Consider the following 20,095-nt stretch of genomic DNA (forward strand, 5'->3'; position numbering starts at 1 on the left):
AGTTGAATGCACAGATCAGAAAGAAGTTTCACAGAATGCTTCTGTGTAGTTTTATTTGAAGATAATCCTATTTCCGCAAGACGCCTCTTAGCGCTCAAAGTGTCCCCTGGCAGTTTCTACAGAAAGAGTCTTTCAAACCTCCTCCAGCAAAAGTAAGTTTCAACTCTGTTAGTTGAATGCATAGATCAGAAAGAAGATTCACAGAATGCTTCTGTGTAGTTTTTACTTGAAGATATTCCTTTGTCCACGATAGGCCTCATAGTGCTCCAAGTGTCCACTTGCAGTTACTACAGAAAGAGTGTTTCAAAACTCCTAAGTCAAAAATATGGTTCAAATGCATTAGTTGAATGCACAGATCAGAAAGAAGTTTCACAGAATGTTTCTGTGTAGTTTTTATTTGAAGATATCCCTATTTCCACGATAGGCCTCTTAGCGCTCCAAATATCTACTTCCAGTTTCTAAAGAAAGAGTGTTTCCAAACTTCTCAATCAAAAGTAAGGTTCAACTTTGTTAGTTGAATGCACAGACCAGAAAGAAATTTCACAGAATGCTTCTGCGTTGTTTTGATTTGAAGATGTTCATTTTTCCACAATAGGCCACATTGCACTCCAAGTGTCCACTAGCCGTTCCTGTAGAAAGAGTGTTTCAAAAATCCTCAATGAAAAGAAAGACTCAACTCTGTTAGTTGAACGCACAGATCAGAAAGAAGTTTCACAGAATGCTTCCCTGTAGATTTTATTTGAAAATATTCCTGTTTCCACGATAGGCCTCCTAGCGCTCCAAATGTCCACTTGCAGTTTCTACAGAAAGAGTGTTTCAAAACTCCTCAATCAAAAGTAAAGTTCAACTCTGTTAGTTGAAGGCATAGATGAGAAAGAAGTTTCACAGAATGCTTCTGTGTAGTTTTTATTTGAAGATATTCCTCTTTCCACGATAGGCCTCTAAGCGCTCCAAATGTCCACTTGCAGTTTCTACAGAAAGAGGGTTTCAAAACTCCTCAATCAAAAGTAAGGTTCAACACTGTTTGTTGCATGCACAGATCAGAAAGAAGTTTCACAGAATGCTTCTGTGTGGTTTTTATTTTCAGATATTCCTTTTTCCACGATAGGCTTCTTAGCACTCCAACTGTCCACTTAGAGTTTCTACCGAAAGGGTGTTTCAAATCTCCTCAATCAAAAGTAAGGTTCAACTCTGTTTGTTGAATGCACAGATCAGAAAGTAGTTTCACAGAATGCTTCTGTGTAGTTTTTATTTGAAGATATTCCTTTTTCCACAGTGGGCTTGTTAGCACTCCAAATGTCCACTTGCAGTTTCTATAGAAGCAGTGTTTTAAAACTCTATCAAAAGTATGGTTCAACTCTGTTAGTTGAATGCATAGATCAGAAAGAAGATTCACAGAATGCTTCTGTGTAGCTTTTCCTTGAAGATATTCCTTTTTCCACAATGGGCTTCTTAGCACTCCCAATGTCCACTTGCAGTTTCTATAGAAGGAGTGTTTCAAAACTCCACAATCAAAAGTAAGGTTCAACTCTGTTAGTTGAATGCATAGATCAGAAATTAGTTTCACAGAATGCTTCTGTGTAGTTTTTCTTTGAAGATATTCCCTTTTCCACGATAGGCCGCATAGCTCTCCAATTGTCCACTTGGTGTTTCTACAGAGAGTGTTTCTAAACTCCTCAATCACAAGTAAGTTTCAACTCTGTTAGTTGAATGCATCGTTCAGAAAGAATTTTCACAGAATGCTTCTGTATACTTTTCATTTGAAGTTATTGCTTTTTCCACGGTAGGCCTCAAAGCCCTCCAAATGTCCACGTGCAGTTTATACAAAAAGAGTGTTTCAAAACCACAAAATCAAAATAAATTTTCAACACTATGAGATGAATGAAAGAAAAGAAGGAAATTTCACAGAATTATTCCGTGTAGTTTTTACTTGAAGATATTTCGTTTTTCACCGTAGGACTCAAAGATCTCCGAATGTCCACTTACAGATTCTGCAAAAAGAGTGTTTCAAAACTGCTCAATCAAAAGAAAGGTTCTACTCTTTTAAAAGAATGCACAGATCAGAAAATAGTTTCTCCGAATGCTTCTGTGTAGTTTTTATTTGAAGATATATATTTTTCACTATAGGCCTCAAAGCTCTCCAAATGTCCACTTGCTGATTCTACAAAAGGAGTGTTTCAAAACTGCTCAATCAAAAGAAAAGTTCTACTTTCTGAGGTGATTGAACAGAATAGAAAGCAGTTGCACAGAATGCTTCTGTGCAGTTTTTATGGGAGGATATTTCGTTTTTCACTGTAGGCGTCAATGTTCTCCAAATGTTCACTTGCAGATTCTACAAAAGAGTGTTTCAAAACTGCTCAATCAAAAGTAAGGTTCAATTCTGTTAGTTGAATGTACAGATCAGAAAGGAATTTCACAGAATTCTTCCGTGTAGTTTTTAGGGGAAGATATTTCGTCTTTCACCATTGGCCTCAATGCTCTCCAAAGGTCCACTTGCATATTCTACACATAGAGTATTTCAAAACTGCTCAATCAAAAGTAATGTGAAACTCTGTTAGTTGAATGCACAGATCAGAAAGGAGTTTCACAGAATTCTTCCATGTAGTGTTTATGGGAAGATATTTCTTTTTTCACCTTAGGCCTCAAAGCCCTACAAATGTCCACTTGCAGATTCTACAAAAAGAGAGTTTCAAAACTGCTCAATCAAAAGAAAGTTCTACTCTGTTAGATGAATGCACACATCCGAAAGTGTCTTCATAGAATGCTTCTGTGTACTTTAAAGGGGAAGGTATTTCATTGTACACCATAGGCCTCAATATTCTTCAAATATTCCCTTGCAGATTCTTCAAAATAGTGTTTCAAAACAGCTCAATCAAAAGAAAGGTTCTACTCAATGAGATGAATGCAGAGATCAGAATGTAGTTTCACAGAATGCTTCTGTGTAGTTTTTCTGGGAAGATATTTCGTTTTTCACCGTAGGCCTCAAAGCCCTCCAAATGTCCACTTGCAGATTCTACAAATAGTGTGTTTCAAAACTGCTCAATCAAAAGTAAGATTCACCTCTGTTAGTTGAATGCACAGATCAGAAAGCAGTTTCACAGAATGCTTCCGTGTAGCTTTCAGGGGAAGATACTTCGTTTTTCACCGTAGGCCTCAATGTTCTCCAAATCTCCACTTGCACATTCTACAAATAAAGTGTTTCACAACTGCTCAAAGGTAAGGTTCAACTCTGTTAGTTGAATGCACAGATCAGAAGGAAGTTTCACAGAATTCTTCTGTGTATTTTTCATTTGAAGGTTTTCCTTTTTCCCAGATAGGTCTCAAAGCCCCCAAAATGTCCACCTGTAGTTTATACAGAAAGAGTGTTTCAAAACTACCGAATCAAAAGAAAGGTTCAACACTGTGAGATGAATGCAGAGAATAGAAAGTAATTTCACAGAATTATTCTGTGTAGTTTTACTTGAAGTTATTTCATGTCTCACCATAGGCCTCAGAGGTGTCAAAACGTCCACTTGCAGATTCTACAAGAAGAGTGTTTCAAAACTGCTCAATCAAAAGAAATGTTCTACTCTGTTAGTTGAATGCACAGATCAGAAAGGAGTTTCACAGAATGCTTCTGTGTAGTTTTTTTTGACGATCTTCCTATTTCCACGGTGGGCCTCTTAGCGCTCCACATGTCCACTTGCAGTTTCTACAGAAAGAGTGTTTCAAAACTCCTCAATCAAAAGAAAGAAGTTTCACAGAATGCTTCTGTGTAGTTTTTATTGAAGATATTCATTTTTGCACGATAGGCCACATAGCTCTCCAAATGTCCACTTGAAGTTCCTACAGACAGAGTGTTTCAAAACTCTTCAATGGAAAGTAAGGTTCAACTCTGTTAGTTGAATGCCAAGAACAGAAAGAAGTTTCAAAGAATGCTTCTGTGTAGTTTTTATTTGAAGATATTCCTTTTACCACAAGGGGCTTCTTAACACTCCAAATGTCCACTTGTAGTTTCCATAGAAGGAGTCCTTCAAAACTCCTCAATCAAAAGTAAGGTTCAACTCTGTTTGTTGAATGCACAGATCAGAAAGAAGTTTCACAGAGTTCTTCTGTGTAGTTTTTTTTGAAGATATTCCTTTTTCCACAAAGGGCTTCTTAGCACTCCAAATGTCCACTTGCAGTTTCTATAGAAGGAGGGTTTCAAAACTCCTCTATCAAAACTAAGGTTCAACTGCGTTAGTTGAATGCATAGATCAGAAAGTAGCTTCACAGAATGCTTCTCTGTAGATTTTATTTAAAGATATTCCTATTTCCACGATAAGCCTCCAAGCGCTCCAAATGTCCACTTGCAGTTTCTACAGAAAAAGTGTTTCAAAACTCCACAATCAAAAGTAACGTTCAACTCTGTTAGTTGAATGCATTGATCAGAAGGAAGTTTCACAGAATGCTTCTGTGTAGTTTTTATTTGTAGATATTCCTTTTTCCACAATGGGCTTCTTAGCACTCCAAATGTCCACTTGCACTTTCTATAGAAGGTGTGTTTCAAAACTCCTCAAACAAAAGTATGGTTCAACTCGGTTAGTAGAATGCATAGATCAGAAAGAAGATTCACAGAATGCTCTTTGTACTTTTTACTTGAAGATATTCCTTTGTCCACAATAGGCCTCATAGCGCTCCAAATGTCCACTCTCAGTTTCTACAGAAAGACTATTTCAAAACTCGTCAATCAAAAATATGGTTCAAATCTGTTTGTTGAATGTACAGATCAGAAAGGAGTTTCACAGAATGCTTCTGTGTAGTTTTTATTTGACGATATTCCTATTTCCACGATGGGCCTCTTAGCGCTCCATATGTCCACTTGCAGTTTCTACAGAAAGAGTGTTTCAAAACTCCTCAATCAAAAGAAAGGTTCAACTCTGTTAGTTGAATGCACAGACCAGAAAGAAGTTTCACAGAATGCTTCTGTGTAGTTTTTATTGAAGATATTCATTTTTGCACGATAGGCCACATAGCTCTCCAAATGTCCACTTGAAGTTCCTACAGACAGAGTGTTTCAAAACTCTTCAATGGAAAGTAAGGTTGAACTCTGTTATTTGAATGCCAAGAACAGAAAGAAGTTTCACAGAATGCTTCTGTGTAGTTTTTATTTGAAGATATTCCTTTTACCACAATGGGCTTCTTAGCACTCCAAATGTCCACTTGCAGTTTCCATAGAAGGAGTCCTTCAAAACTCCTCAATCAAAAGTAAGGTTCAACTCTGTTTGTTGAATGCACAGATCAGAAAGAAGATTCACAGAGTTCTTCTGTGTAGTTTTTTTTGAAGATATTCCTTTTTCCACAATGGGCTTCTTAGCACTCCAAATGTCCACTTGCAGTTTCTATAGAAGGAGGGTTTCAAAACTCCTCTATCAAAACTAAGGTTCAACTGCGTTAGTTGAATGCATAGATCAGAAAGTAGCTTCACAGAATGCTTCTCTGTAGATTTTATTTAAAGATATTCCTATTTCCACAATAAGCCTCCAAGCGCTCCAAATGTCCACTTGCAGTTTCTACAGAAAAAGTGTTTCAAAACTCCACAATCAAAAGTAACGTTCAACTCTGTTAGTTGAATGCATTGATCAGAAGGAAGTTTCACAGAATGCTTCTGTGTAGTTTTTATTTGTAGATATTCCTTTTTCCACAATGGGCTTCTTAGCACTCCAAATGTCCACTTGCACTTTCTATAGAAGGTGTGTTTCAAAACTCCTCAATCAAAAGTATGGTTCAACTCGGTTAGTAGAATGCATAGATCAGAAAGAAGATTCACAGAATGCTCTTTGTACTTTTTACTTGAAGATATTCCTTTGTCCACAATAGGCCTCATAGCGCTCCAAATGTCCACTCTCAGTTTCTACAGAAAGAGTATTTCAAAACTCGTCAATCAAAAATATGGTTCAAATCTGTTAGTTGAATGTACAGATCAGAAAGAAGTTTCACAGAATGTTTCTGTGTAGTTTTTATTTGAAGATATTAGTATTTGCACGATAGGCCTCTTAGCACTCCAAATATCTACTACCGGTTTCTAAAGAAAGAGTGTTTCCAAACTCCTCAATCAAAAGTAAGGTTCAACTACGTTAGTTGAATGCACAGACCAGAAAGAAATTACACAGAATGCTTCTGCGTTGTTTTGATTTGAAGATGTTCATTTTTCCACAATAGGCCACATTGCGCTCCAAAACTCCACTAGCCGTTCCTGTAGAAAGAGTGTTTCAAAACTCCTCAATGAAAAGTAAGACTCAACTCTGTTAGTTGAACGCACAGAGCAGAGAGAAGTTTCACAGAATGCTACTCTGTAGATTTTATTTGAAGATATCCCTATTTCCACGATAAGCCTCCTAGCGCTCCAAATATCCACTTGCAGTTTCTACAGAAAGAATGTTTCAAAACTCCTCAAACAAAAGTAGGTTCAACTCTGTTATTTGCATGCACAGATCAGAAAGAAGTTTCGCAGAATGCTTCTTTGTTGTTTTTATTTGAAGATATTCATTTTTCCACAATAGGCCCCACAGCGCTCGAAATGTCGACTAGCCTTTCCTACAGAAAGAGAGTTTCAAACTCCTCTATGAAAAGTAAGGTTCAACTCTGTAGTTGAATGCATAGATCACAAAGAAGTTCCACAGAATGCTTCTGTGTAGTTTTTATTTGAAGATAGTCCTTTTTCCACGATAGGCTTCTTAGCACTCCAACTGTCCACTTAGAGTTTCCACCGAAAGGGTGTTTCAAAACTCCTCAATCAAAAGTAACGTTCAGCTCTGTTCGTTGAATGCATTGATCAGAAGGAAATTTCACAGAATGCTTCTGTGTAGTTTTTATTTGAAGATATTCCTTTTTCCACAATGCGCTTCTTAGCACTCCAACTGTCCACTTGCAGTTTCTATAGAAGGAGTGTTTCAAAACTCCTCAATCAAAAGTAACGTTCAACTCTGTTAGTTGAATGCATTGATCAGAAAGAAGTTTCACAGAATGCTTCTGTGTAGTTTTTATTTGAAGATATTCCATTTTCCACAATGGGCTTCTTAGCACTCCAAGTGTCCACTTGCAGTTTCTATAGAAGGAGTGTTTCAAAACTCCTCAATCAAAAGTAACGTTCAACTCTGTTAGTTGAATGCATAGATCAGAAAGTAGTTTCACAGAATGATTCTCTGTACTTTTTCTTTGAAGATATTCCCTTTTCCACGATAAGCCGCATAGCTCTCCAATTGTCCACTTGGTGTTTCTACAGAAAGAGTGTTTCTAAACTCCTCAATCAAAAGTAAGTTTCAACTCTGTTAGTTGGGAATGCATCGTTCAGAAAGAATTTTCGCAGAATGCTTCTGTATACATTTGATTTGAAGTTATTGCTTTTTCCACGGTAGGCCTCAAAGCCCTCCAAATGTCCACATGCAGTTTAGACAAAAGGAGTGTTTCAAAACCACCAAATCAAAATAAATTTTCAACACTAAGAGATGAATGAAAGAAAAGAAAGAAATTTCACGGAATTATTCCGTGTAGTTTTTTCTAGAAGATATTTTTTTTTCACCGTAGGACTCAAAGATCTCCGAATGTCCACTTGCAGATTCTGCAAAAAGAGTGTTTCAAAACTGCTCAATCAAAAGAAAGGTTCTACTCTTTTAAAAGAATGCACAGATCAGAAAATAGTTTCCCCGAATGCTTCTGTGTAGTTTTTATTTGAAGATATATATTTTTCCACTGTAGGCCTCAAAGCTCTCCAAATGTCCACTTGCTGATTCTACAAAAGGAGTGTTTCAAAACTGCTCAATCAAAAGAAAGGTTCTACTTTCTGAGGTGATTGAACAGAATAGAAAGCAGTTGCACAGAATGCTTCTGTGCAGTTTTTATGGGAGGATATTTCGTTTTTCACTGTAGGCGTCAATGTTCTCCAAATGTTCACTTGCAGATTCTACAAAAAGAGTGTTTCAAAACTGCTCAATCAAAAGTAAGGTTCAATTCTGTTAGTTGAATGTACAGATCAGAAAGAAGTTTCACAGAATGCTTCCGTGTAGTTTTTAGGGGAAGATATTTCGTCTTTCACCATTGGCCTCAATGCTCTCCAAATGTCCACTTGCAGATTCTACACATAGAGTATTTCAAAACTGCTCAATCAAAAGTAATGTTAACTCTGTTAGTTGAATGCACAGATGAGAAAGGAGTTTCACAGAATTCTTCCGTGTAGTGTTTATTGGAATATATTTCTTTTTTCAACTTAGGCCTCAAAGCCCTCCAAATGTCCACTTGCAGATTCTACAAAAAGAGTGTTTCAAAACTGCTCAATCACAAGAAAGTTCTACTCTGTTAGATGAAGGCACACATCAGAAAGTAGCTTCATAGAATGCTTCTGTGTAGTTTGGGAAGGTATTTCGTTGTACACCATAGGCCTCAATATTCTTCAAATATTCCCTTGCAGATTCTTCAAAATAGTGTTTCAAAACAGCCCAATCAAATGAAAGGTTCAACTCAATGAGATGAATGGAGAGATCAGAATGTAGTTTCACAGAATGCTTCTGTGTAGTTTTTATTTGAAGATATATCTTTTTCGACGATAGGCCTAAATGTGCTCCAAATGTCCACTCCCAGATTCTACAAAAAGAGTGTTTTAAAACTGCTTCGTCAAAAGAAAGGTTCTACTTTGTGAGACGAATGAACAGAATGGAAAGAAGTTTCACAGAATGCTTCTGTGTAGTTTTTATTTGAAGATATATATTTTTCGACGATAGGCCTAAAGGTGCTCCAACTGTCCACTCCCAGATTTAACCAAAAGAGTGTTTTAAAACTGCTCCATCAAAAGAAAGGTTCTACTTTGTGAGACGAATGAACAGAATAGAAAGAAGTTTCACAGAATGCTTCTGTGTAGTTTTTATGGGAAGATACTTCGTTTTTCACCGTAGGCCTCAATGTTCTCCAAATGTCCACTTGCACATTCTACAAATAAAGGGTTTCACAACTGCTCAATCAAAGGTAAGGTTCAACTCTGTCAGTTGAATGCACAGATCAGAAGGAAGTTTCACAGAATTCTTCTGTGTATTTTTTATTTGAAGATGTTCCTTTTTCCACAATAGGTCTCAAAGCCAACAAAATGTCCACCTGTAGTTTATACAGAAAGAGTGTTTCAAAACTACCGAATCAAAAGAAAGATTCAACACTGTGAGATGAATGCAGAGAATAGAAAGAAATTTCACAGAAATATTCTGTGTAGTTTTTACTTGAAGTTATTTCATTTCTCAGCATAGGCCTCAGAGATCTCAAAACGTCCACTTGCAGATTCTACAAGAAGAGTGTTTCAAAACTGCTCAATCAAAAGAAAGCTTCTACTCTGTGAGTTGAATGCACAGATCAGAAAGGAGTTTCACAGAATGATTCTGTGTAGTTTTTATTGATGATATTCCTATTTCCACGATGGGCCTCTTAGCGCTCCAAATGTCCACTTGCAGTTTCTACAGAAAGAGTGTTTCAAAACTCCTCAATGAAAAGTAAGGTTCAACTGTGAAGTTGAATGCACAGATCAGAAAGGCGTTTCACAGAATGCTTCTGTGTAGTTTTTATTTGAAGAGACTCACTTTTGCCCGACAGGCCTCATAGCCCTCAAAATGTCCACTTGCAGTTCCTACAGAGAGAGTGGTTCAAAACTCTTCAATGAAAAGTAAGGTTCAATTCCGTTAGTTGAATGCCCAGAAGAGAAAGAAGTTTCACAGAATGCTTCTATGTAGTTTTTATTTGAGGTTATTCCTATTTCCACGATAGGCCTCTTAGCGCTCCAAATATCCACTTGCAATTTCTACAGAAAGAGTCTTTCAAAACTACTCTTTCAAAAGTAAGGTTCAACTCTGTCAGTTGTATGCATAGATGAGAAAGAAGTTTCATAGAATGCTTCTGTGTACTTTTTATTTGGAGATATTCATTTTTCCACGAGAGGCCTCTCAGTGCTCCAAATGTCCACCTGCACTTTCTACAGAAAGAGTGTTTCAAAACTCCTCAACCAAAGTAAGGTCCAACTCTGTTAGTTGAATGCACAGATCAGAAAGAAGTTTCACGGAATGCTTCTTTGTTTTGTTGATTTGACGATATACATTTTTCTACAATAAGCCACACAGCGCTCCAAATATCCACCACCCGTTCTTATAGAAAGACTGTTTCAAAACTCCTAAATGAAAAGTAAGGTTCAACTCTGCAAGTTGAATGCACAGAACAGAAAGAAGTTTCACAGAATGCTTCTGTGTAGTTTTTATTTGAAGAGGCTCATTTTTGCATGATAGGCCACATAGCGCTCAAATGTCCACTTGCAGTTCCTACAGACAGAGTGGTTCAAAACTCTTCAATGGAAAGTAATGTTCAACTCTGTTAGTTGAATGCCAAGAACAGAAAGAAGTTTCACAGAATGATTCTATGTAGTTTTTATTTGAAGAGACTCATTTTTGCACGATAGGCCACATAGCGCTCAAATATCCACTTTCAGTTCCTACAGACAGAGTGGTTCAAAACTCTTCAATGGAAAGTAAGGTTCAACTCTCTTAGTTGAATGCCCAGAACAGAAAGAAGTTTCACAGAATGCTTCTGTGTAGTTTTTATTTGAAGATATTCCTTTTTCCACGAGAGGCCTCTCAGTGCTCCAAATGTCCACCTGCACTTTCTACAGAAAGAGTGTTTCAAAACTCCTCAACCAAAGTAAGGTCCAACTCTGTTACTTGAATGCACAGAACAGAAAGAAGTTTCACAGAATGCTTCTCTGTAGTTTTTATTTGAAGAGGCTCATTTTTGCACGATAGGCCACATAGCGCTCAAATGTCCACTTGCAGTTCCTACAGACAGAGTGGTTCAAAACTCTTCAATGGAAAGTAAGGTTCAACTCTGTTAGTTGAATGCCAAGAACAGAAAGAAGTTTCACAGAATGATTCTATGTAGTTTTTATTTGAAGAGACTCATTTTTGCACGATAGGCCACATAGCGCTCAAATATCCACTTTCAGTTCCTACAGACAGAGTGGTTCAAAACTCTTCAATGGAAAGTAAGGTTCAACTCTGTTAGTTGAATGCCCAGATTAGAAAGAGGTTTCACAGAATGCTTCTGTGTAGTTTTTATTTGAAGATACTCATTTTTTCACGATAGGCCACATTGCGCTCCAAATGTCCACTTGCAGTTTCTACAGAAAGAGTGTTTCAAAACTCCTCCAGCAAAAGTAAGGTTCAACTCTGTTAGTTGAATGCATAGATCAGAAAGAAGTTTCACAGAATGCTTCTGTGTACTTTTTATTTGGAGATATTCATTTTTCCACGATAGGCCTCTTAGCGCTCCAAATGTCCACATGCAGTTTCTTCAAAAAGAGTCTTTTTAAACTCCTCAATCAAAAGTAAGGTTTAACACTCTTAGTTGAATGCACAGATCAGAAGGAAGTCTCACAGAATGCTTCTGTGTACTTTGTATTTGAAGATATTCCTTTTTCCACGATAGGCCTCTTAGCGCCGCAAATGTCCCCTTGCAGTTTCTTCAGTGTTTCAAAACTCCGCAATCAAAAGTAAGGTTCAACTCTGTTAGTTGAATGCACAGATCAGAAAGAAGTTTCACAGAATGCTTCTGTGTAGTTTTATTTGAAGATAATCCTATTTCCGCAAGACGCCTCTTAGCGCTCAAAGTGTCCCCTGGCAGTTTCTACAGAAAGAGTCTTTCAAACCTCCTCCAGCAAAAGTAAGTTTCAACTCTGTTAGTTGAATGCATAGATCAGAAAGAAGATTCACAGAATGCTTCTGTGTAGTTTTTACTTGAAGATATTCCTTTGTCCACGATAGGCCTCATAGTGCTCCAAGTGTCCACTTGCAGTTACTACAGAAAGAGTGTTTCAAAACTCGTAAGTCAAAAATATGGTTCAAATGCATTAGTTGAATGCACAGATCAGAAAGAAGTTTCACAGAATGTTTCTGTGTAGTTTTTATTTGAAGATATCCCTATTTCCACGATAGGCCTCTTAGCGCTCCAAATATCTACTTCCAGTTTCTAAAGAAAGAGTGTTTCCAAACTTCTCAATCAAAAGTAAGGTTCAACTTTGTTAGTTGAATGCACAGACCAGAAAGAAATTTCACAGAATGCTTCTGCGTTGTTTTGATTTGAAGATGTTCATTTTTCCACAATAGGCCACATTGCACTCCAAGTGTCCACTAGCCGTTCCTGTAGAAAGAGTGTTTCAAAAATCCTCAATGAAAAGAAAGACTCAACTCTGTTAGTTGAACGCACAGATCAGAAAGAAGTTTCACAGAATGCTTCCCTGTAGATTTTATTTGAAAATATTCCTGTTTCCACGATAGGCCTCCTAGCGCTCCAAATGTCCACTTGCAGTTTCTACAGAAAGAGTGTTTCAAAACTCCTCAATCAAAAGTAAAGTTCAACTCTGTTAGTTGAAGGCATAGATGAGAAAGAAGTTTCACAGAATGCTTCTGTGTAGTTTTTATTTGAAGATATTCCTCTTTCCACGATAGGCCCCTAAGCGCTCCAAATGTCCACTTGCAGTTTCTACAGAAAGAGGGTTTCAAAACTCCTCAATCAAAAGTAAGGTTCAACACTGCTTGTTGCATGCACAGATCAGAAAGAAGTTTCACAGAATGCTTCTGTGTGGTTTTTATTTTCAGATATTCCTTTTTCCACGATAGGCTTCTTAGCACTCCAACTGTGCACTTAGAGTTTCTACCGAAAGGGTGTTTCAAATCTCCTCAATCAAAAGTAAGGTTCAACTCTGTCTGTTGAATGCACAGATCAGAAAGTAGTTTCACAGAATGCTTATGTGTAGTTTTTATTTGAAGATATTCCTTTTTCCACAGTGGGCTTGTTAGCACTCCAAATGTCCACTTGCAGTTTCTATAGAAGCAGTGTTTTAAAACTCCTCTATCAAAAGTATGGTTCAACTCTGTTAGTTGAATGCATAGATCAGAAAGAAGATTCACAGAATGCTTCTGTGTAGCTTTTCCTTGAAGATATTCCTTTTTCCACAATGGGCTTCTTAGCACTCCCAATGTCCACTTGCAGTTTCTATAGAAGGAGTGTTTCAAAACTCCACAATCAAAAGTAAGGTTCAACTCTGTTAGTTGAATGCATAGATCAGAAATTAGTTTCACAGAATGCTTCTGTGTAGTTTTTCTTTGAAGATATTCCCTTTTCCACGATAGGCCGCATAGCTCTCCAATTGTCCACTTGGTGTTTCTACAGAGAGTGTTTCTAAACTCCTCAATCACAAGTAAGTTTCAACTCTGTTAGTTGAATGCATCGTTCAGAAAGAATTTTCACAGAATGCTTCTGTATACTTTTCATTTGAAGTTATTGCTTTTTCCACGGTAGGCCTCAAAGCCCTCCAAATGTCCACGTGCAGTTTATACAAAAAGAGTGTTTCAAAACCACAAAATCAAAATAAATTTTCAACACTATGAGATGAATGAAAGAAAAGAAGGAAATTTCACAGAATTATTCCGTGTAGTTTTTACTTGAAGATATTTCGTTTTTCACCGTAGGACTCAAAGATCTCCGAATGTCCACTTACAGATTCTGCAAAAAGAGTGTTTCAAAACTGCTCAATCAAAAGAAAGGTTCTACTCTTTTAAAAGAATGCACAGATCAGAAAATAGTTTCTCCGAATGCTTCTGTGTAGTTTTTATTTGAAGATGTATATTTTTCACTATAGGCCTCAAAGCTCTCCAAATGTCCACTTGCTGATTCTACAAAAGGAGTGTTTCAAAACTGCTCAATCAAAAGAAAAGTTCTACTTTCTGAGGTGATTGAACAGAATAGAAAGCAGTTGCACAGAATGCTTCTGTGCAGTTTTTATGGGAGGATATTTCGTTTTTCACTGTAGGCGTCAATGTTCTCCAAATGTTCACTTGCAGATTCTACAAAAAGAGTGTTTCAAAACTGCTCAATCAAAAGTAAGGTTCAATTCTGTTAGTTGAATGTACAGATCAGAAAGGAATTTCACAGAATTCTTCCGTGTAGTTTTTAGGGGAAGATATTTCGTCTTTCACCATTGGCCTCAATGCTCTCCAAAGGTCCACTTGCATATTCTACACATAGAGTATTTCAAAACTGCTCAATCAAAAGTAATGTGAAACTCTGTTAGTTGAATGCACAGATCAGAAAGGAGTTTCACAGAATTCTTCCATGTAGTGTTTATGGGAAGATATTTCTTTTTTCACCTTAGGCCTCAAAGCCCTACAAATGTCCACTTGCAGATTCTACAAAAAGAGTGTTTCAAAACTGCTCAATCAAAAGAAAGTTCTACTCTGTTAGATGAATGCACACATCCGAAAGTGTCTTCATAGAATGCTTCTGTGTACTTTAAAGGGGAAGGTATTTCATTGTACACCATAGGCCTCAATATTCTACAAATATTCCCTTGCAGATTCTTCAAAATAGTGTTTCAAAACAGCTCAATCAAAAGAAAGGTTCTACTCAATGAGATGAATGCAGAGATCAGAATGTAGTTTCACAGAATGCTTCTGTGTAGTTTTTCTGGGAAGATATTTCGTTTTTCACCGTAGGCCTCAAAGCCCTCTAAATGTCCACTTGCAGATTCTACAAATAGTGTGTTTCAAAACTGCTCAGTCAAAAGTAAGATTCACCTCTGTTAGTTGAATGCACAGATCAGAAAGCAGTTTCACAGAATGCTTCCGTGTAGTTTTTAGGGGAAGATACTTCGTTTTTCACCGTAGGCCTCAAAGTTCTCGAAATATCCACTTGCATATTTTACAAATAAAGGGTTTCACAACTGCTCAATCAAAGGTAAGGTTCAACTCTGTCAGTTGAATGCACAGATCAGAATGAAATTTCACAGAATTCTTCTGTGTATTTTTTATTTGAAGATGTTCCTTTTTCCACGATAGGTCCCAAAGACCCCAAAATGTCCACCTGTAGTTTATACAGAAAGAGTGTTTCAAAACTACCCAATCAAAAGAAAGGTTCAACACTGTGAGATGAATGCAGAGAATAGAAAGAAATTTCACAGAAGTATTCTGTGTAGTTTTTACTTGAAGTTATTTCATTTCTCAGCATAGGCCTCAGAGATCTCAAAACGTCCAATTGCAGATTCTACAAGAAGAGTGTTTCAAAACTGCTCAAACAAAAATATGGTTCAAATCTGTTAGTTGAATGCACAGATCAGAAAGATGTTTCACGGAATGGTACTCTGTAGATTTTATTTGCAGTTGTTCCTATTTCCACGATAGGCCTCCCAGCTCTCCAAATGTCCACTAGCAGTTTTTACAGAAAGAGTGTTTCAAAACTCCTCAATGAAAAGTAGGTTCAACTCTGTTACTTGAATGCACAGAACAGAAAGAAGTTTCACAGAATGCTTCTGTGTTGTTTTTATTTGAGGATATTCATTTTTCCACAATAGGCCCTATGGCGCTCCAAATGTCGACTAGCCTTTCCTACAGAAAGAGAGTTTCAAAACTCCTCTATGAAAAGTAAGGTTCAACTTTGTTAGTTGAATGCATGGATCAGAAAGAAGTTTCACAGAATGCTTCTGTGTTGTTTTTATTTGAAGATATTCCTATTTCCACGATAGGCCCCTAAGCACTCCAAATATCCTCTTGCAGTTTCTACAGAAAGAGTGTTTCAAAACTCTTCAATCAAAAGTAAGGTTGAACTCTGTTAGTTGAATGCTTAGATCCGAAAGAAGTTTCACAGAATGCTTCTGTGTAGTTTTTATTTGAAGCTATTCCTTTTACCACAATGGGCTTCTTAGCACTCCAAATGTCCACTTGCAGTTTCCATAGAAGGAGTCCTTCAAAACTCCTCAATCAAAAGTAAGGTTCAACTCTGTTTGTTGAATGCACAGATCAGAAAGAAGTTTCACAGAGTTCTGTGTAGTTTTTTTTGAAGATATTCCTTTTTCCACAATGGGCTTCTTAGCACTCCAAATGTCCACTTGCAGTTTCTACAGAAGGAGGGTTTCAAAACTCCTCAATCAAAACTAAGGTTCAACTGCGTTAGTTGAATGCATAGATCAGAAAGTAGCTTCACAGAATGCTTCTCTGTAGATTTTATTTAAAGATATTCCTATTTCCACGATAAGCCTCCAAGCGCTCCAAATGTCAACTTGCAGTTTCTACAGAAAAAGTGTTTCAAAACTCCACAATCAAAAGTAACGTTCAACTCTGTTAGTTGAACGTATTGATCAGAAGGATGGTTCACAGAATGCTTCTGTGTAGTTTTTATTTGAAGATATTCCTTTTTCCACAATGGGCTTCTTAGCACTCCAAATGTCCACTTGCAGTTTCTATAGAAGGTGTGTTTCAAAACTCCTCAAACAAAAGTATGGTTCAACTCGGTTAATAGAATGCATAGATCAGAAAGAAGATTCACAGAATGCTCTTTGTAGTTTTTATTGAAGATATTCCTTTGTCCACAATAGGCCTCATAGCGCTCCAAATGTCCACTCTCAGTTTCTACAGAAAGAGTATTTCAAAACTCGTCAATCAAACATATGGTTCAAATCTGTTAGTTGAATGCACAGATCAGAAAGTAGTTTCACAGAATGCTTCTGTGTAGTTTTTATTTGAGGTTATTCCGATTTCCACGATGGGCCTCTTAGCGCTCCAAATGTCCACTGGCCGTTCCTGTAGAAAGAGTGTTTCAAAACTCCTCAATGAAAAGTAAGACTCAGCTCTGTTAGTTGAATGCACAGATCAGAAAGAAGTTTCACGGAATGGTACTCTGTAGATTTTATTTGCAGGTGTTCCTATTTCCACGATAGGCCTCCCAGCTCTCCAAATGTCCACTAGCAGTTTCTACCGAAAGAGTGTTTCAAAACTCCTCAATGAAAAGTAGGTTCAACTCTGTTACTTGAATGCACAGAACAGAAAGAAGTTTCACAGAATGCTTCAGTGTTGTTTTTATTTGAGGATATTCATTTTTCCACAATAGGCCCTATGGCGCTCCAAATGTCGACTAGCCTTTCCTACAGAAAGAGAGTTTCAAAACTCCTCTATGAAAAGTAAGGTTCAACTTTGTTAGTTGAATGCATAGATCACAAAGAAGTTCCACAGAATGCTTCTGTGTAGTTTTTATTTGAAAATATCCCTATTTCCACGATAGGCCTCAAAGCGCTCCAAATGTCCACTTGCAGTTTCTACAGAAAGAGTGTTTCAAAATTCCTCAATCAAAAATAACGTTCAACTCTGTTAGTTGAATGCATGGATCAGAAAGAAGTTTCACAGAGTTCTTCTGTGTAGTTTTTTTTGAAGATATTCCTTTTTCCACAATGGGCTTCTTAGCACTCCAAATGTCCACTTGCAGTTTCTACAGAAGGAGGGTTTCAAAACTCCTCAATCAAAACTAAGGTTCAACTGCGTTAGTTGAATGCATAGATCAGAAAGTAGCTTCACAGAATGCTTCTCTGTAGATTTTACTTGAAGATATTCCTTTGTCCACAATAGGCCTCATAGCGCTCCAAATGTCCACTCTCAGTTTCTACAGAAAGAGTATTTCAAAACTCGTCAATCAAAAATATGGTTCAAATCTGTTAGTTGAATGCACAGATCAGAAAGGAGTTTCACAGAATGCTTCTGTGTAGTTTTTATTTGACGATATTCCTATTTCCACGATGGGCCTCTTAGCGCTCCAAATGTCCACTGGCCGTTCCTGTAGAAAGAGAGTTTCAAAACTCCTCAATGAAAAGTAAGAGCTCTGTTAGTTGAATGCACAGATCAGAAAGAAGTTTCACGGAATGGTACTCTGTAGATTTTATTTGCAGGTGTTCCTATTTCCACGATAGGCCTCCCAGCTCTCCAAATGTCCACTTGCAGTTTCTACAGAAAGAGTGTTTCAAAACTCCTCAATGAAAAGTCGGTTCAACTCTGTTACTTGAATGCACAGAACAGAAAGAAGTTTCACAGAATGCTTCTGTGTTGTTTTTATTTGAGGATATTCATTTTTCCACAATAGGACCTATGGCGCTCCAAATGTCGACTAGCCTTTCCTACAGAAAGAGAGTTTCAAAACTCCTCTATGAAAAGTAAGGTTCAACTTTGTTAGTTGAATGCATAGATCACAAAGAAGTTCCACAGAATGCTTCTGTGTAGTTTTTATTTGAAAATATCCCTATTTCCACGATAGGCCTCTAAGCGCTCCAAATGTCCACTTGCAGTTTCTACAGAAAGAGTGTTTCAAAACTCCTCAATCAAAAATAACGTTCAACTCTGTTAGTTGAATGCATGGATCAGAAAGAAGTTTCACAGAATGCTTCTGTGTTGTTTTTATTTGAAGATATTCCTATTTCCCCGATAGGCCCCTAAGCACTCCAAATATCCTCTTGCAGTTTCTACAGAAAGAGTGTTTCAAAACTCTTCAATCAAAAGTAAGGTTGAACTCTGTTAGTTGAATGCTTAGATCAGAAAGAAGTTTCACAGAATGCTTCTGTGTAGTTTTTATTTGAAGCTATTCCTTTTACCACAATGGGCTTCTTAGCACTCCAAATGTCCACTTGCAGTTCCCATAGAAGGAGTCCTTCAAAACTCCTCAATCAAAAGTAAGGTTCAACTCTGTTTGTTGAATGCACAGATCAGAAAGAAGTTTCACAGAGTTCTTCTGTGTAGTTTTTTTTGAAGATATTCCTTTTTCCACAATGGGCTTCTTAGCACTCCAAATGTCCACTTGCAGTTTCTATAGAAGGAGGGTTTCAAAACTCCTCAATCAAAACTAAGGTTCAACTGCGTTAGTTGAATGCATAGATCAGAAAGTAGCTTCACAGAATGCTTCTCTGTAGATTTTATTTAAAGATATTCCTATTTCCACGATAAGCCTCCAAGCGCTCCAAATGTCCACTTGCAGTTTCTACAGAAAAAGTGTTTCAAAACTCCACAATCAAAAGTAACGTTCAACTCTGTTAGTTGAATGTATTGATCAGAAGGAAGTTTCACAGAATGCTTCTGTGTAGTTTTTATTTGAAGATATTCCTTTTTCCACAATGGGCTTCTTAGCACTCCAAATGTCCACTTGCAGTTTCTATAGAAGGTGTGTTTCAAAACTCCTCAATCAAAAGTATGGTTCAACTCGGTTAATAGAATGCATAGATCAGAAAGAAGATTCACAGAATGCTCTTTGTAGTTTTTACTTGAAGATATTCCTTTGTCCACAATAGGCCTCATAGCGCTCCAATTGTCCACTCTCAGTTTCTACAGAAAGAGTATTTCAAAACTCGTCAATCAAAAATATGGTTCAAATCTATTAGTTGAATTCACAGATCAGAAAGGAGTTTCACAGAATGCTTCTGTGTAGTTTTTATTTGACGATATTCCTATTTCCACGATGGGCCTCTTAGCGCTCCAAATGTCCACTGGCCGTTCCTGTAGAAAGAGTGTTTCAAAACTCCTCAATGAAAAGTAAGACTCAGCTCTGTTAGTTGAATGCACAGATCAGAAAGAAGTTTCACGGAATGGTACTCTGTAGATTTTATTTGCAGGTGTTCCTATTTCCACGATAGGCCTCCCAGCTCTCCAAATGTCCACTTGCAGTTTCTACAGAAAGAGTGTTTCAAAACTCCTCAATGAAAAATAGGTTCAACTCTGTTACTTGAATGCACAGGACAGAAAGAAGTTTCACAGAATGCTTCTGTGTTGTTTTTATTTGAGGATATTCATTTTTCCACAATAGGCCCTATAGCGCTCCAAATGTCGACTAGCCTTTCCTACAGAAAGAGAGTTTCAAAACTCCTCTATGAAAAGTAAGGTTCAACTTTGTTAGTTGAATGCATAGATCACAAAGAAGTTCCACAGAATGCTTCTGTGTAGTTTTTATTTGAAAATATCCCTATTTCCACGATAGGCCTCTAAGCGCTCCAAATGTCCACTTGCAGTTTCTACAGAAAGAGTGTTTCAAAACTCCTCAATCAAAAATAACGTTCAACTCTGTTAGTTGAATGCATGGATCAGAAAGAAGTTTCACAGAATGCTTCTGTGTTGTTTTTATTTGAAGATATTCCTATTTCCACGATAGGCCCCTAAGCACTCCAAATATCCTCTTGCAGTTTCTACAGAAAGAGTGTTTCAAAACTCTTCAATCAAAAGTAAGGTTGAACTCTGTTAGTTGAATGCTTAGATCAGAAAGA

The sequence above is a fragment of the Symphalangus syndactylus genome, chromosome 7 (assembly GCF_028878055.3).
Source record: "Symphalangus syndactylus isolate Jambi chromosome 7, NHGRI_mSymSyn1-v2.1_pri, whole genome shotgun sequence".
Taxonomy (NCBI): Eukaryota; Metazoa; Chordata; class Mammalia; order Primates; family Hylobatidae; genus Symphalangus; species Symphalangus syndactylus.